A 17,919-nucleotide genomic window follows, 5' to 3' on the forward strand; every position below is an offset into this window, starting at 1 on the left:
TATTGAATTATTCTGAATGACTAGTATATTTTGCACATTCCTACACAAATTTTTATTGCTTAGTTTATCTTCATTTTAGATTCCTCTTACTTTAATTTTGATATCTCTGGAATTTAAGTCTGGGAAACTATTTCATCTTCTCTAGCCCTACCTTTTCCAGGATTGGCATTCTTTTTTTCATCTGCAGAATTCCTGTCCCATTTTTCACAACTCAAACCATAACTCGGTGTGGAGTATCCATGCGTCCCATCTCTATGGAAACCAAGATGTAAGCAGCACAAAGATTATTTTATTAGAAAGTCCACTAGAGCAGAAGAGCCAGTGCACACAATTTACTTTCAGCAGGTTTAACCTGGAAAGAATGTTTGCCTCTGTTGAGTTTCTGCAGGCAAATGGACAGCCCCTGAATGTTCCAAACAAAACAAAACAAAACAAAAACCAGGTGGTAAGACTGTGTTGGAGTTCTCATGTGCTTATGTTCAGAAAACAGAAGGTTGGTGCTTCTCTAAGTGTTAATACAGCATAACAATTCCTGCCCAAGTTTGACAATCCAATCATTTTAAACCTCTGTATCATCATCATCCTCATCATCCTCATCATCATCATCAAAGCATGATTAGAAATAGTATAAAATACTATTTCTTCACAAGAAATTTTTTACAATCTCTGTGGAAATGGATAAAAGTGGTTCCATCATTCCCTCTCCCCCTGGGACAGGGGATTTAGGCACACCAAAGGAATTCAGAGAGTTCTTTGAAGCAAGTGTGAAAATCACAATGATCAAATGGGTATTAAGGAGGGCACGTTCTGCATGGAGCACTGGGTGTTATACGCAAACAATGAATCATGGAACACTACATCAAAAACTAATGATGTACTGTATGGTGACTAACATAATAAAATAAAATAAAATTTAAAAAAAGAAAGAAAGATACAAACATATTACTTCAGGAAAAAGGCAGCATGATATAATAAAGTATCATTAGTTAAAAACTTGAAGCTACTTTCAAGGTACTACTGATAAATTGCTATAATTTGACAATTTATCCAATCTGTATTTCATCTGCATACCTGTAAAATTAAGACTTTCAAACACATATACACATGCAGGTGTTACAGAACAAGTATTCAGTGAGTGTCTAAATGTGAAATTTTAGACTTTCAGTTTTATTATCTTCATAGCATAGCACAATGTATATTGAACGAGTTAATAAATCAATACACAGAATTAACATGGGTTAGTTTTAATCATATTTAGAACAGACATCATTTCCATAAAATTTTTAAAGATGGAGCTGTACATCCATTATCCCTAAATCTCTGTGTGACTTATGTCCCAATTTCAATATTAGCTCTTCAGCCTTGAGTGTTAAGGATTGCTCTCTCCTCTGGTCCTCTCTCTAAATGTCACAGCTATTTCTGGCAGGTAAGACAACTGCTTTGGTTAGTGTGAACACACACCACTGAGGAGTGCAAGGCACCTGAGAGCGAAGGCTGCTAAAAGAGGGAAATAACTCAGGGCAAAAAAGATAGGAAACTGAAAATATAACATCCATGCATTTGTCTACTTATAATCTAATTTACATGTCAGTCATTTTTAAAAGAATATAAGGTGTTTAGAAAATGTAGTGTTGCCTCGAGCTGCACTTAATATCATGGCCACTTAATACAAAGCAGTGTCCTTGCTTGGTATTACACAGGACAATTCAGAATTGAGAGCTCAATCTCTAAGGATGGTTTATATACTCTGTATCTTGAGGCACACCAAGGAGAGAGTTTATCATTTTTCAGAAAACACTGCCATTATTCAAGTTAGAGAGAGGGCTGATGAAAGACTTTTCAAAGATTTAGAGAGATCATGAAGGCAAGCTGGCTTTTAACAAAAACAAAATATGCTTATGCAGTTTCTGACTGAATTTTTAAAGTCCAGAAACTCATCCAAAGACAAGATTTTTTTAATTGCAATGGGGAAAAACTGAATATTATCTGGACTATCAATTGTGAAATTAAACAAAAGGGAAATTTTGCTAATGGGCGGATTTAATATTCATGAATGTGATGGTTCAGCATTTTCTCTAATGTTTCCCACAGCAAGACCACTAATTAATGATCAGCTATACAAATGGAACATATCATTGTCCGATACTATTTTTTTCTTTGCCAAGAGTTAATACTTCTTATTTTGAATATGTTTTATTATTCCACTCCACGTTTCCCTATTCCTACCCAATCATTACTTGATTTTCTTTTCATTAAGTCTTCTTATTCTCACTACAGGGTTTTTTTTTAAAGCCTGGTTTACTATCTTGCAATCCACCAGCTGTGAATTGAGTAATGTTGTTATTTCCAAGGATCCATCTGACGTTAGCTGACTTTATGAAGCATAAGCATCAACATGAAAGACAAGACTTTTAAAATAAAATGCCTGAATCAAATGAGAGGTCAAATTTTGCAGAGTGTTTTGTGTCTTGAAAGTCTTCCTGCTGTAATTATCTGAAGCCCTTGGCTAGATAATTATTAAGGGACTCTTGCAATTGTCCCTTTTCTCCACACAGATCACCACATTAATTAAGAGACAATCACTAGAGACAGGTTGCTGTTCTGCATCTTTAAGTATTTTTAGGTCTTCATTTCCAAAAGAGAAAAAATACATTAAGAAAAAGATTGCTTCTCAGCCACATTTTCTGATATACAGATATTCTCAAAAAGGTCTCTGGAATGTACCTTAATCTTACTTCTGCACATTTTTAAAAGGAGGTCATTATGAATTTCGCACATATTTTATAACCTATAGTGTACTTATCTAATCTGATTTCACCTGAGCTAGTAAAGAAATATGAATCAGGTGCTTGTTGTGATCAAGGTGCTAAAGTTATATTTACACTAGATCACCACCTTAAGATGTGAAAGCTTAGTGAGACAAGAAGCAAACTGATGATTCATTAGCCTAAGAGCAGTACAAAACTACCTTTGGGGGCCTTCCCGGGGTTAATGTAGCGAGCAGAGAACCTGGCTCTCGGTTACAGGAATGCCAATCAAAGCTGGCCCTAGTCTTTGGAGTATGTCTTATTACAATGTGCTGTGTTAAAATAAAAATGCAAACAAAAGCAAGCAAACTGAGTGATAAGAACTTCAGTTTCCTCGCCAATTTCCTTAATTACCTTTTTCTAAGACCAGCTTTCATGCCAACTAGAAGAGAAGGGATCTAAGAGGAGTGACCTAAAGTCTTCATCATCCCCATATTCTTAGATCCTAGAACAGCATATGCACCTAGTAAATACTTTGTAAATAATCATTGGTTAACTGTACTTCTATAAGTTTTTCCATGATATCCTCTGTCAGAGCCAATCTCTTTGCTATGTGCCTTGCTAAACACCTTCCCTATAGAAACACTTTCCCCTAGTTCAGCATAAACTATCATGAGATTATTGGTGTAGGCCGGAGTCCTTTGCTGGGGAGTAAGTTCTTCAGAGCAGGGATAAAATCATATTTTCATCTTTATCTTCTACAGTTCTTTGCCCAGTGCCTAGCAAATAATGCCAAGTAAAAAATATGAAACCGAATAAATATATATAAGGACACCAGTGGAGAAAACAGAAAATTAAGAGTTATTAAAAAAATAATTAAATTGTGTAAAATAGGAATCCCTTGGTGATTTATAGCAGAAATTAGGATTCAGATCCAAGTAAAAAAAAAAGATACTATTGCCCCATAAAGATATGATTTGTTGTAAGATAGGTAAAAATATATATTGTTTGATATTAAGTGCTTACACTAAATTTAATATTTTAATTCATTTACTTTTTATGTGTAAGTACTTATAGTACATTAAGGTCAATATGCATGCCTGTCACCTGAGGTACTCATTATAAATGCAGATTCCCAAGCTTTGAGCATTAATTACTGAATCAGAATCTTTGGGGGGCTAACAACAAGAATTTGAATTTTAAAAATAAGCTCTTTGGATGATTTGTAGAGATTAAAAGTGACTCTTCGTTTTTTATTTGCTATTGCAAAATTTTACACGTGCATTGACTAGTAAGTTTCCTTTCTCTGAGAAAAGATTTTTTTCTCTGGGGAAAATATAAACATAATTGGCTTTTCTGAGAGCACATATTTCTAGAAAAGCCTTGATCCCAGTGACAATATCATCCAAAGCAATGAGAGTGGCCTCTACCCCTTTGCCCTTACTCCCCTGCAGAAGGAGCCCCCCAAATCCAATTACAGATGGTCCATTTTCTATTCCTGGTGCTATCAATGGGACTCCCACCTCAGCTTAGGATTCTGGATAAAGAAGGAATGCATCAATTGTAAAGTACTTGATAATGAAAAAAAAAAACTCATCTTTCAGAATTACAAAAAATGAATGAGTATAACCAATGTTTAAATTTAAAGTGTCTTGATTATAGAATGAAACTTACAGAATGAAATAGAATTATAGATAATAAAGGTAGCTAATATTTTTTTGAAGATTTACTACTTGTTAGATACTCACTGGGTGAGTTCTCATAACCTTAGGATGTAGGTACTAAGAGGAGGTCCACTCTACAAACATAACTAATTTACCCCAATTCAGTCAGCTTATAGGAAGTGGAACCAGGAATGTTGGAAATTATGGAAACTATGCTCTCAAATACCAGGCCACATCGCCTCTCAAAGCATGACTGGATATGTGGGGAGGGGGGTGTTTAGGGATACACACATACCAGCGTGCTATTTATATTTAATCTGTCTACCAATGTTTACATTCATGGTTGGAGTTCCAGGCAAATGAGAAAATATTTGTACCTTTGAAACCACTAAAATTTTAGTAGGATTCATTAACAGTCTCTACCCCCTGTGTATTTCTGCAGTACCTTTAAAGTTTAACAGGTGGGAACTTTTATATGAATCAAACACAAGTACAAACAACATGGAAGAAGAAACACTTTTTCCATTTAACATCCACTCATAAATCTCTAGTTTCCTTCGGATTTGAGTTTAAATCTTGCCCCATTTCTCAGAAATTGATCTCTTTTAACTGACTTCTATTAAAGAATTTAGAAAAAGAAAAAAGACTGAATACAATGCAAGTGATTGTTCTAATAATGTTTCATTCTCCCATTCTCTCTCTCTAGAGCATACCATCTGTTCTCAAATCATTTAATAACGGTCCTTCAGCATGCTTTCTTTAGTTAATATACAAGTACACAAATACACACACAAATACACTACAGACTAGAATGCCTTTTTTGGAGGGGTTTTGGGGCCTATGTGATATCTCTATTATTTAAAAATTTCATAGCACTTATGCTCATGGGAAATTTAAAGCTTGGGAACAAAGAAAAAAGATTACTATATATTTTAAAAAAATTTTTTTTAAACAGGCTTACCAATGATTAAATTATCTGAGAGAAAGGATCTGAGTTAGACTTTGCAATTAACTATTTGATTGGGGCCCAAATAATTTCGAGTTTTCTTTTTTTTTAAGATTTTATTTATTTATTTATTTATTTGCCAGAGAGAAAGGGAATGCACACAAGCAGGGGGAGCGGCAGGCAGCGGGACAATCAGACTCCCTGCTGAGCAGAGAGCCCGATGTGGGACTCCATCCCAGGACCCTGGGATCATGACCTGAGCCAAAGGCAGATGCTTAACCGACTGAGCCACCCAGATGTTCCCACTTTGGCGTTTTATGTTAAATTGTAGATGTTTGTTCAGTAGAAAACATAATTCCAAAAGTTCATTGATCAGTAAAATATCAACTAGTTTTGCAACTATAAGCCAATTCATTTTAGAATTCCTTTGACTGTTTCTATAAATCTTTATTCCTCAAATTCTCCTTCCAACCAGTCTTACTAGCTTCCTGGTTCCCGTATTAGTTGAATAAAATCTTTTACTCCTATCCATGTTACTTGTGTGTGAAAGACATTTTCTTACTTTTGAAACTATAATATATTATAGAAAGGCCAATTTCTAGGTTCACCTGAAGCATTGTTGAATTATTTTTTCCTCTTTTAGTTTTAACATTCCATATAATTTTAGATTACTTAAAAGCTCAGAAAATGTTTTATTTATAGTCTTCCTAAGTAATACAATCTGTTACCTAAATTAGATAAGTAAAATTCTTTGGAAACTTTCATACTTAAAAGTAAACACATAAAAAGGTAAGAACTATTTTTTAGATCTTTAAGTCCTACTCAATATACTTAGTAGAAACTCAACAAGAAGATTAGATGGTTTTGGTTTTTTTTTAAACATATATCCCATGGGGTGTTTCTATAAATTATTTTTATTTTTTTTTAAAGATTTTATTTGTTCATTTAACAGACAGAGAGGGAGAGCACAAGCAGGGAGAGGGGCAGAGGGAGAGGGAGAAGCAGGCTCCCCGCTGAGCAGGGAGCCCGACTCGGGACTCGATCCCAGAACTCTGGGATCGTGACCTGAGCTGAAGGCAGATGCTTAACCGACTGAGCCACCCAGGTGCCCCTCTATAAATTATTTTTTAAACTGATAAGAACAGATACTACACTTGATCTTAGCCAAAAGGCCGGGAAGCGATTATAAATTATTTTTTAAATAAATTATATTTTCTCTGTCATTTTGCTGTCCATTTGGAATGTATTATGTACTTTGGTGTTTTCAGAGAAAGCATGTATCCTATTCCAAGCATCTTTTCCACAGAGCACAGGTAAAAATATGCCAAAATATGAACAAGAACAATGGCCAGTCATCCAATGAGGTGGCTCCAGAAGGGCAAAAGCCAGAGGATCTAAGGCAGTGAAGGGTTCTGACCACTGAGGAAGCCCCGGGGAAGTGCCTGCTCCATTTCCTTTTTCAAAAGCTTTTTATATAGAACATCAGTCAGCTTTCCTATAGAGATGAGATCAACTCCCTAGACAACTACATGTCCTCCCCCTCCCCCATCTCCAGTCTACATGCAGACCCACAGAGATTAATTAACACTTGCTCCAGGAAGAAACACAGACAATAGCATCCGATACTGGAATAGTCCTTTTGAGTAAGTATAAAACTTACAGAGGAGGAGGGAGATGTTTTGAGAGAAGAAAAAAAAGCACTGGATTTTATTGCATAAAGCCAAAGAAATTTGTATCTGTGATAAAAGTATGAAGAAAACATACATTTTTTTGAAAAAAAAAAAAAACAACCAACAATGAAATTTTGTCCTGATAATCTACTGTTTTTGTGTCAGTGGTCTGTTTCTTAAGAGGCTTGTGTAAAATGAACAACTGTAACTAAAACATTACTATTATGGCATGTGGGAGAGATCGGAGAACCTTCAACACATGGACGGTTGTGATGCACAGGTAGACACACACTTATAAAGGCACAAAGAGAGTGGTATTCCTGTTCAGTATGGTATACAGCATTTTATGAAATACAGTTATAAGTATAGTTTATTTCTTTCAAAATATAATACAGTCAGATTTTAAAAAGCTCTACTCCAAGATGGATACTTAACAATTTAAACTCAGGATTCCTTGTTTTTTTGAAGAAATTTATGGAAACAAATTCTTTTGAGAACATGGCTGAATCCGAGCCATTTCAATAAGCAGATTCCACATTTACTTTTGAATGAGAACTCTGGAAGCTGTCAGGACCTACCAGTTGCAATTTTTCTACTACAGAGTTATTTTCTTTAAAGAAATGAGAAGTGTTTTATGGACATTACTTAACAATTTCTTCTCATAGCATTCCAGGAAGACAAAAAATGTGCACACATTAACTCAACAAGCATTGGGATGTTTCTCCCTAATAAATTTCATTCATGCAATAAATCCCACCTTTAGCAACATTCCCCAATAAACCTTAATATTCATAAGCTCATGCATGTTCAAATTTGTATTAAGAGATTTTTACATTGTGAAAATGTGTATATAAGCGTTCTGTGACCAAAAACATCACCAGTTTTATTGTTGCTGTTCTGTTTTTAAAAACCTTGTTTCTTACACATTTTTGGTCATAAATCATAAGTGACATAAATAGGGCAATGTTAATCCCTTTTGAATAAAATTTAACTGCCTTGCCACAAGTCTATACATAAATCCTTTTGACTGTGACTTATATGATCTGGAATCGTTCTTATCTCCAGCCTCTGTGTCTTCCTTTCTCTCTCAGACTTGCTCTAGCTAGACTCTCTCTCAGACTAGTCTAGTTAGTCTAGTCTCTTTCATGCCTTTAAAACCACCAGATTCTCCTTCTCACGTAAGTTTGCTCTGCCTTCTGTCCTGCATTTCCATCACCCCACCCCCAGTTTTTTTTTCTCTCTCTCTCTCTCATCACAGGTTCGGCTCCTCCTCTCCCTTCCCATCTCAATTTAAATGTGACCTTCCTGTATAAACTTTCCATAAACTGGATTGTCTGAAACCAAGTGTCTAATGGGCTTCTATTTTCATTATGTGCTCAAAGTATCTATTTTATGATGCTTTGTTAAAAATAAATAAATAAAAAAAAGGGAAGGGAGGTGATCTCCAGAGAATGGAAGTGTTGGTATAGAGGTGCAAGAGGGGAAACAGTGGTCTGTTCCCCAGCCTGGCTCTTGGGAGCTTAAGAAGGAAGAGAGAGAAGACCACAGCAAATGCTGAAGGCACTGTTTTGATTGAGATCACAAGACACAGGAAGCAAGGTCAGGGGCAAGGGTGGCAGTGGAAGGATTCCTCTCTTAGTAACTTGAGGGCAGCAGATTTCAAAAAGCAAAGCAAAGCAGATAAAAGTGAGCAGACTTGTTCTTGAGCACATGTGAGATACCCTTGGAGATTCCAATAAATCAGTTGGGAGGCCAAGGGGAGGCTCAGGCCCTGCAGATGGAGTTCCGCAATGGAGGGGAATCATGTTTATCCTCTGGCTGTCAGATCTGAAGTTACTTGGGTTAAGTAAGTGACCCCTGGGATGGTAACAGCCAGCGATTATCAGCAGTTGCGGATCCGTTTCTATACTAAGGCAGATAACAGCATGCAGGAATTATCAAAAGCCACAAATCAATCCCAGTGTCTTGTCATGCATCCACATAGCACTTCTCCCTTTCCTCACAGCTACTTAATGGATACTGGCAAGGCGTCAAAAAGACAAACTAAGAAGCAAGGACAAATGATGCTCCCCAATTTAAGGTGAGTCATCAGTCAGGCTTGTTATCTCAGGGAATTTAGTCTGTTTTTTAGCTGGGTTTATTTTAGTACAGCCATAAATCTAGCTGTAATTAGTCTCTACGTCCAATGACTCAATACATTTAAGCATTTCACTTGACTCTCAACCGTGAAAAATTGCAACTGATTTGACAATACTAATATGCTCTCACTGGCATGCATGTGATACTATCGGGACACGTGCTTCCAGGGTCTTCTTCTTTCTTGTGATATTCATGGACTATCATGAACCATCTTCTCTCTCCTACTTCCCTATGGATCTAGCAGGATGCATTCGAGAGGAAAGTGATTATAGTAGAGTTTATGGCCAGTGGTTAGATTCTTCCCCCACCCCAGTATGAAACCAATAGGTTTATATGGAAACTGAACAGAGCATGGGAACTTTTTCTTCTTTTTTAGGCTTATCTACTTGAAATGTTACCTTAGTTAATGAAAACTATATGTTCTATAATATTGATAAAGATTATTTATAAAATTGATAAAGATTATTTTTAACTGAGATATAACAGGCAAGTTGCTGTTATAATCGCTAGGATTACCGTTTAAAACAAATAGGTAAATGTAATTTTTTAATCTGGAATCAAGTTAAAGCAAATTATGCTTTATATTAAATCACATTTAACAAGTCTTAAAAGTAATAGTAAACGTTTCTAAACTTAAAAAAATGTATTTGATACCTTGTGGCTATTCCTGCACATGTTCAAGATTTTCACTTGTCCAAGGGTTTTTATTCACCCACAGAATCAAAATATCAAGGCTTAATAAGGTTTCATCAAGTGCTAATATAACATCTAAGTTTGTATTAATTAACTTGTAAAGGAGATAATAATGACATTCAAAGGAAGAGGCATCATCTGTGGACAGCTCCATTTCCATATTTCAAGAAAACTATTAAAACATTTATAGCACTGGGAGTGACTCATGGGTTTGTGTGCTCACTTGCGTGGCCATCCTGTGTAACAGTGGGAGGTTTACAGTGATAAAGTTCAGCCAGCCATTTCGTCTCCAACTGGGGCTCAGGCAAGTGTACTTTACGGTTCTGATAAAAATTTTAAAAAACCAAACCAAACAAAAAACAGTGCACTATTTGTCAGCCCATGTTAAAAATTATTCAGCGGACCTAAAAAGTCACTGATTTTGAAAGTAAAAAGGCACAAATATATAAATGCAAAGTAAATTATTGAAGGATTTTAAAGGCTTGTTCTAAACATAATTATCATAAAATGCAAATAGAAAATAACTCTCAGCCTATATTGGTTATTATATTTTCATTTCATCAGTTCCACTAAGGCAAATATATGACTTTTTTAAATACCAAAAAAAAAAAACTTTCATAAAGTATACTCTATATGACTACTGGGTAAGACTGTTTATGATTATTAGCATGGGAAAAATATAAGCACTTAGATACTTTTCATAACTTCAAATTATTAAATATATTTAACAAAAGAGAAACCTTATTTTATCAATAGTTTGAAATCTTCAATACATCTATAACCCCAAAACATGCAATGCTAATTTCTCCTGAAAATAAGAGCTTTAAAATAATTTAAGCTTAATATTCTCCTAACCTGCTTTGTGAAACTTAAGATAAAATATAGTCCTTCAGAACTCCTGACAAAAGGGGATAGAAAAGAAATAAAGATGTTTATAGTATTTAGGGAAAGTTGAAAGGTGGCCTTTGTCATATTTTCTTTACATTGTAAAAGAGTAAATGGTAGTTTTCTAGGGAGCCTGTGAAATTGCTAAAACTGAATGTTTGGATGTACATGTAGAATGTGGAGTTATATTCTTTAATATTTTCAAAGGAAAACTGAAAGCAATTTTTTAGAAAGTATCCAACTCTAAATGAATATTATAAGAAACCTAAACTTATAAGAATAATATATTTCAAAAGGCCTAGATGACATACAATATAAAAATAACTATAAATAGTACATTTATTTTCATTTTAAGTGCAGTTGTCTAGGATTTCAAGCACCCTTCTCTCTTTGACCTATTTTCATGTTCAGCAAATGGGTAAGCAAAAAATTAAGTGGAATAATTGGAAAGAACCATTAAATAAATCAGCATCTGATAACCTAAACAATAGTAATACGAGATAGAAATTTCATGAATTATTGGGCTTATTAATGGCCTAATGTTCTAATAATAAACATAATGGTTTATTCAACTAATTGCAGCTGTCATTCTTAGAGGCTATTAACAACTTAAGAGAGTGAATTACACCCAAATAAAGGGTATATTTGTATAGATATTTGTTCTTATTACTAGCCATTTATTCACTAATATCTCTTATTTACTTATTTACTTAATGAGGGGGGAGCAGTGAGGGGAAAGAGACAAGCAGGCTCCCTGCTGAGCAGGAAGCCAGAGGTGGGCTCTATCCCAGGACCCTGAGATCATGACCTGAGCAGAAGTCAGATGTTTAACTGACTGAGCCACCCAGGGGCCCCTCACTAATATCTTTTAGGCACCAATTACGAAGATGGCTAGAAATATAAATTCTGTGTATACAAAAAGAGAACCAGCTGGTCATTTAATAAAATCAGGTATATAATGCCAAAAAACAATTTTTATCTGGGTGCTAAGGCAATCTGGACTGGACGAATCTATTTCTTGTTGGAGCCATGTCAGCTTATAGTTTCAAACACATTTACACTGTAAGTTGGTTTATTACTTTTCACCCCTAGTGTCTTAAACACACTATATACACTTGCAGCAGTATAAGACATTTTTGATGGAAGGAGAAAGATTAAAACATAGATGTTTATTTCAGAGATGCTGAAATGGTTTATAAAAACTCTGTGACTATAAGGAATACATACATAATGCAATGTATCAGGAAATGTGAGCCCTACCATGGGTGGCCTTTGGCTGTACTTTAACAATGATTAAAATATTCAAAGATGATTATGAAAGAGAGGTCTTGGAAGCCACAGAAAATAACTGATGTTTAATGCTGTTCTGTGGACCAGTAGCAATAGATGAGAGCACAAACACATTTATCCCAGAAAAAGAATATTATCTAACCATCAGAGTTCAAGTGGATTCAGCATAAGTGAGCAAAGCATGAAACAGATTTGCAGTGAAAAACAGTGATGTTCAAGTGCCTAGTCTCAGGTTCTCGCTCATTTCCTTTCCATCAGCTAATTTGTTTGATATCTAGTCTTTTTATGATGCAGTATGTAAAAAAAAAAAGTCATTATTACAGAAGTTTTAAACATACGTTGCACATTAATTGTGCTCATATAATCACAAACAAGCAGGCAAACACTTCACTGAGCTTTATCAACTTCTCTGCCTACACTTCCACATTGGTTTTGTGAATTTTGGTGTAACCTACATTGAGAATGACTCCCTCTATTTAGGGCCCCAGGAAATAAATAATGCTGATTTAACTGGGACTTTTTGTATCTTCTCTTAGAGTAAGAAAATTTAATCAATAATCTACCTTTTGAGGAATCCATTTAGAAACATGTATAAAAAAAGCATGCTATATACTTTGGCGTTCTTTCTTATGAGAGAAAAAAAGACAAAACTGAGATCCACACAGGGGAAACAATCCAATTTACAGACCTGTCTATTTATATGTTTCCAGACTTACAACTGAACAGTACTCTTTTTAAAAGTGTTTAAGTGTTTTTATTTATAATGCAGCTCCTTTCTCTACAAGAAGCTATTTTATACATGCATACTATCATCATTTCCATTACTTATAGTTACATATATCTCCCATTTAATTTATCCTTTTAACCCTATTTTATTTATTTGCTAATATTTTAGTATAATTATGTTTAGTGTAATTAATAAAACATGAAAATACAAACTACTACCATTAGGAAGGAAATACTTAAGATCTTAAACTCTTTCATGCAAAGGAAGATAGTGGTTTGCCAAGAACCACAAGCTTTTTAAACTTGACTTTTATCTGTGCCAGCTGCAGGTTCAAAAGAAAACCATTTGAAGTGAAGAGATGGCAGTTGTCTGGTGGATTATTCTTCCTCATGCCACTTTACCTAGAAGTGTTGCCTTTCCTTATAAAACCCTAATAACAGACAAACACCATGAACCTGGGTAGGCACAGCCAGTCACTATCTTAAGGTCCACTTGGTATGAGGTATACACACAGAGGACTAAAAGGGTCATGTGAACAGTATGGTCCCACTGGCTGGGAGTCAGAGTGGATATGTGTCTGAATATGGTCTGGAACAAAAGGACAAGTATTAGAGGAACTCCTAAAATTACATCTATTATTTAGGAACTGGGTCAAGAAAGAATATAATTACATATCTACTATATTCACATGGCGCTCATTCATCAGAGAGCTCTTCTAAGAAAACAGATGACAGTGCATAAAAATAAATGCTATTTCCTTCTCAACTCCAAAGTACATTAAACTTGACATGGGATATTTTCTAGATAAAAAGCAGTTATATAATCTAATATCAGCTTTAATTTCTCAAATATCCATTTTCTGCTATAAGAAATGGACAAAGCCATTTGTATTCATGCACATTTGTTGTATCTTATTCTTTGTTTTTCATTTAGATAAATAGGCTTTTATACCCGAGGTGCTACGGGAAATCCCAAAGCTCAGAAAATCACTAACAAGGTTGGAAGGAACTGACCATTATGAAAGCTGAAGCATGCAGCTCCTGCGAACGTGGCTCAGTGCTTGTGTCACAGGGTCATCGGTGGAGCGGCTGTTCAACAAGTTCTATTGGAACTGGAGTCTCACATCCTAAATCTGAAACATCTACTCTTAATAAAGATGGTAACTTCAGGCCTTGCAAAAAACAAACAAAAATCTTGTCCTCAAATGTTATTTTTTAAATGAATTAACCCTTTGTCTTTCCTCAGACATTTTCTTTTCTTTTTTTAGTATCTTCAATAATATTTCAAGGGTTAGTCAGTGTAAACTCTAGGCTAAATACAATGCCTTGTATATTGTAGGCATTCAACTAATATGCTTTCACTAAATAAGTGAAGGATGAATGGAAAATATCATTGAATTTAAAATGGGTTTAGAGACCATCTCTAAATTAGCTGAATTATGCAGGATTAGCACACTGATATATTTTCACTAATAAATTTCATATTTTCATTAAGGAAAGGTGGTATTGGAGAGTTATATAATTGGTAGAAGAATTATCTATAGCTTCTAAACATACTCAGAGATCATGAGTTTTCCTAACATGTAACTTTTTTTTTTTTAAAGATTATTTATTTATTTATTTGACAGAGAGAGAGAGAGTGAGAGCCAGAACACAAGCAGGGGGAGTGGGAGAGGGAGAAGCAGGCTTCCCGCCGAGCAGGGAGCCCGATGCGGGGCTCGATCCCAGGACCCTGAGCCAAAGGCAGACGCTTAACGACTGAGCCACCCAGGCGTCCCAAGAGTGAAATTATGATTATAAAAATCAGCAGACCCAAACAAATAAATGAATCTTTCAGTAAAGTTTATGGATACAAAAAGGCATTCAACTTTTAAAAATCCCACTCTATAAAATCAAATGGAAAATGGTAACAGGACCAAAGCTAGTAACATAATTGCTGCCTAACTACAAGCTAATTTAATAGTTATGCTGAAACCAGTATGTTATCTCTTTTAAGATAAATAATATTTATACACCTTACTATACAGAACTATCTTCAACATGATCATACCATTGAGGAAAAAGCAAATGGAAAGATATAAAAGTTCTCACTTATTTAGTCCCAACAGATATTATTTCATTGATATTGGATTTCCATATACATACAGGTAGAATATTAACATTCCTTGCTTCTCAGTTTCACTGACAATCAAATTGCACAAATTATTTTCTGTGGTATCCAGAGATTGTATTGTTAATTGGCATCATTAACATTTTGAAATTGAGCACTAGCTGAAGGCTTGATTGGACATTGATAAGTCATGTACTTGATCTCTAAAGAGATGGAATTCATCTCTTAAAAGGCTTTATCCTTACGTTGCCTGTCACAAATTTGGAACCCATTTCTTTTAATTTGCAAGCTTTATTTTTATATTGGAAACAAGCTATAATTTTAATAATTAGAAGATGATTTGAAATGCAATGCTATCCATGGCTGCCTCTTATCCTTTGGGTTTCTTATAGATCTTTTTTAGGGATAAGAATTATGTAGAAACCAGATGCTACAATTGCCCTAATTTTTAAATCCCAAATTTCTCATTTCCATTTTGGCAAAAGAAGTCAAAAAACATGAATAGCTCTTTTTTTTTTAAGATTTATTTATTTATTTTAGAGAGAGAGAGAGAGAGCAGGGGGAGGGGCAGTGGGAGAGGAAGAGAATCCTCAAGCAGACTCCCCGCTGAGCACGGAGTCCAAAGTGGGGCTCGATCCCAGGACCCTGAGATCATGACCTGAGCCAAAATCAAGAGTCAGATGCTTAACCAACTGAGCCACCCAGGAGCTCCATGAATAGCCTTTTTGATCTGTCTTTCCCCTACACTAGTTCCTGCAAGACCTGTGGCTTCATTCTTTCTGCTATTGCAGGCTCACACTCTGCAGTCTTCATTTATTCTTGCCATCACTACCTTCAATCATCCTGTAGCCAATTCTTTCCAGGTCATTCTCTAACCTTTGTTTTATAGCCATAGATCTATACCTAACAGACTATTTTAAACATGAATCAAGAGTCTTCCCTTTATAATAACACCACCACTGAATCTGTAATTGTTATGCTAAACACTTACTTAACATTGAACAAATTTACTATGCCCAATGCTTTATTTAAATCCTGTGAAGTGGTAGTAACTTTTATCCTCATCTCACACAAGAAGAAACTGAGGCACAGACAGATTAAACATCTTACCCAACATCTCATAGTTGGCAAATGGTCTGTGTAACAGTAAAGATCAAGCTTTCACCCACTATATTATAAGGCTTCTTGTGTTGTCACTGTAAACCTTTCATTACATGGTCTTTACATTTGGGATCTTCAACTTCAGATTTATTTATCGTGCAGTCATGACTCTAGGTTTTCACTTGCATTGGAAGTCAACTGCTAGAAGATTAGTCTGAAGAAAATAAAGTGAGGCCATAGAGTACCTGGATGCATTAGTAAGAAGTCTGGACTTTATTGTACATGCGGTGAGTAATCATAGGAGGGTTGTAGCTGGGATTATGCACAATTGTATTTGTGGAGAGTTTTAGCTAGAGACTAGTGGAGAGATGAGGAGGCCTGCACTACATGAATGTTGATAAACTTGGGAGGAAAGACAGAATCAGAACGTATTTGGAAATGTAATATGTTGAAACAAACAGGATTTAAATGGCTCCTTATATGTCCAAGTAAAGCTCCCCTTTGCACTGATGCAGCACTACAGCCCCAGAGAGGCTTCCCAAATCCAGACGACAGCTTATCATGGCTATGCTTTTAGAATGTAAAGCGATCTATAACTTACTAATACATGCACACACAAGTCCTATATAATTAAAATTATAACACACTTACCTATTTGCAAAAATAAAATAGGTATCGTAACTCTTTACATCTCCTACTTCAGTGGGAAAGCTCGTTTTAAAATATGTCTTTTTTAGTTTTACTTCTGAAATCCTGTGATAAGCCATGCTTCATGACAGACAGGTTAGGCCAGGTTAGGAGGACCCTGGAGTCCCATAATACTCAACTAGGCCCATCCCCGACTAAGTCAAGACAATAACAAGGAATTAAGTAAAAAGCAAAACAGGGTAAAAAAAATAAGAAAATCCCCCCAAATTATGTACCTGAGTTTATTTGTCCAGACACAAACAAAAATTTCTGGAATGGCCCACCAAAAACACTAGTTTTATTAGGATGAAATATGTATTTTTGATTAAAAATATATAGTTTGTTTGAAACATGGTTTTGATGAGGAGACGGATTTTCATTTTTTCACCCCATATGTTTATGGTTGGAAGAGTGGGGACAGCAGAAGATGGCAAAATAAGAAAAGGTAGCCCAATCAAGACGGGCACACAGTAGGTACTTTGCTGCGAAGAGCTGATAAGTGAAGAATGAAAGTCAAGGTGGTAGAGATTAGGGCTTTTATGCAAGTGACACACACAAATTGACTTGGTGAGGTGCTGATCTAAGTTGTGACTTTGACTCTGGTTCCTGACTTTGAATATTTTATTCTTATTTTATATAGAACCATATAATGAAAAATATACCACACACAGAATTCCTTGGCCTTAAAAATATCTCTACAAGTTCTAATAATTTAGATTGAATGAAGAGGACAATTGCTTCCACTTGGTTAGGCACCTGGACGGATCAGACTCTGGGGCTGGGGGGCGCAGGGGGTCTACCTCGTTTAGGAAATTTTTGCAGACAAATGAAAACTCTACCTCATCCCCCATCAAAGCTTCTGTATCTCAAGATGGAGGCAAGAAGGCTGACATCCAGAGTAGGAACTCAGATACGCCCTTTCATTTGAAGCTGACGTGGAATGGTCTTATCCTAAAAACACATGCCAAGCTCTCTTAAACAGACACATAATTATTTCCATCCCTGGATTTTAGAAATGTAACTTTGATAATCCCACTCTCCATTTCCAGAGCAGTAATAAAATCCAACACTCATTGGGTGTTCCATATGTGCCAGGCACATTTCTAAACAGTTAATAGGTGTTTGTTTGAGGTAAGTATTCCTACTGTCCTCCTTTTGGAAGATTTGAGAGAGAGGCAAAATGACTTGCCCACGGTGGCACAGTCGGTAAATGGGAAAGCAGAACTCTACATCGACACCAACCAGAGATCACTGTTCTCCT

At 35.6% G+C, this 17,919-nt stretch overlaps 1 protein-coding gene and 1 non-coding gene across 7 annotated transcripts in view; both read right to left on the reverse strand.

The window, feature by feature from the left end:
- The window catches only part of SNCA (synuclein alpha), a 157,710-nt gene that overhangs the window by 64,231 nt on the left and 75,560 nt on the right, over positions 1-17,919 (reverse strand). The gene's annotated exons all lie outside the window — the stretch shown is intronic.
- Positions 6,349-6,541, reverse strand: LOC116630362. Its single transcript, XR_004298958.1, has one exon. It is a non-coding gene; the product is annotated as a U2 spliceosomal RNA (small nuclear RNA).

Source organism: Phoca vitulina, unplaced genomic scaffold, assembly GCF_004348235.1.
Source record: "Phoca vitulina isolate PV1807 unplaced genomic scaffold, GSC_HSeal_1.0 scaffold3, whole genome shotgun sequence".
NCBI classification, from domain to species: Eukaryota; Metazoa; Chordata; class Mammalia; order Carnivora; family Phocidae; genus Phoca; species Phoca vitulina.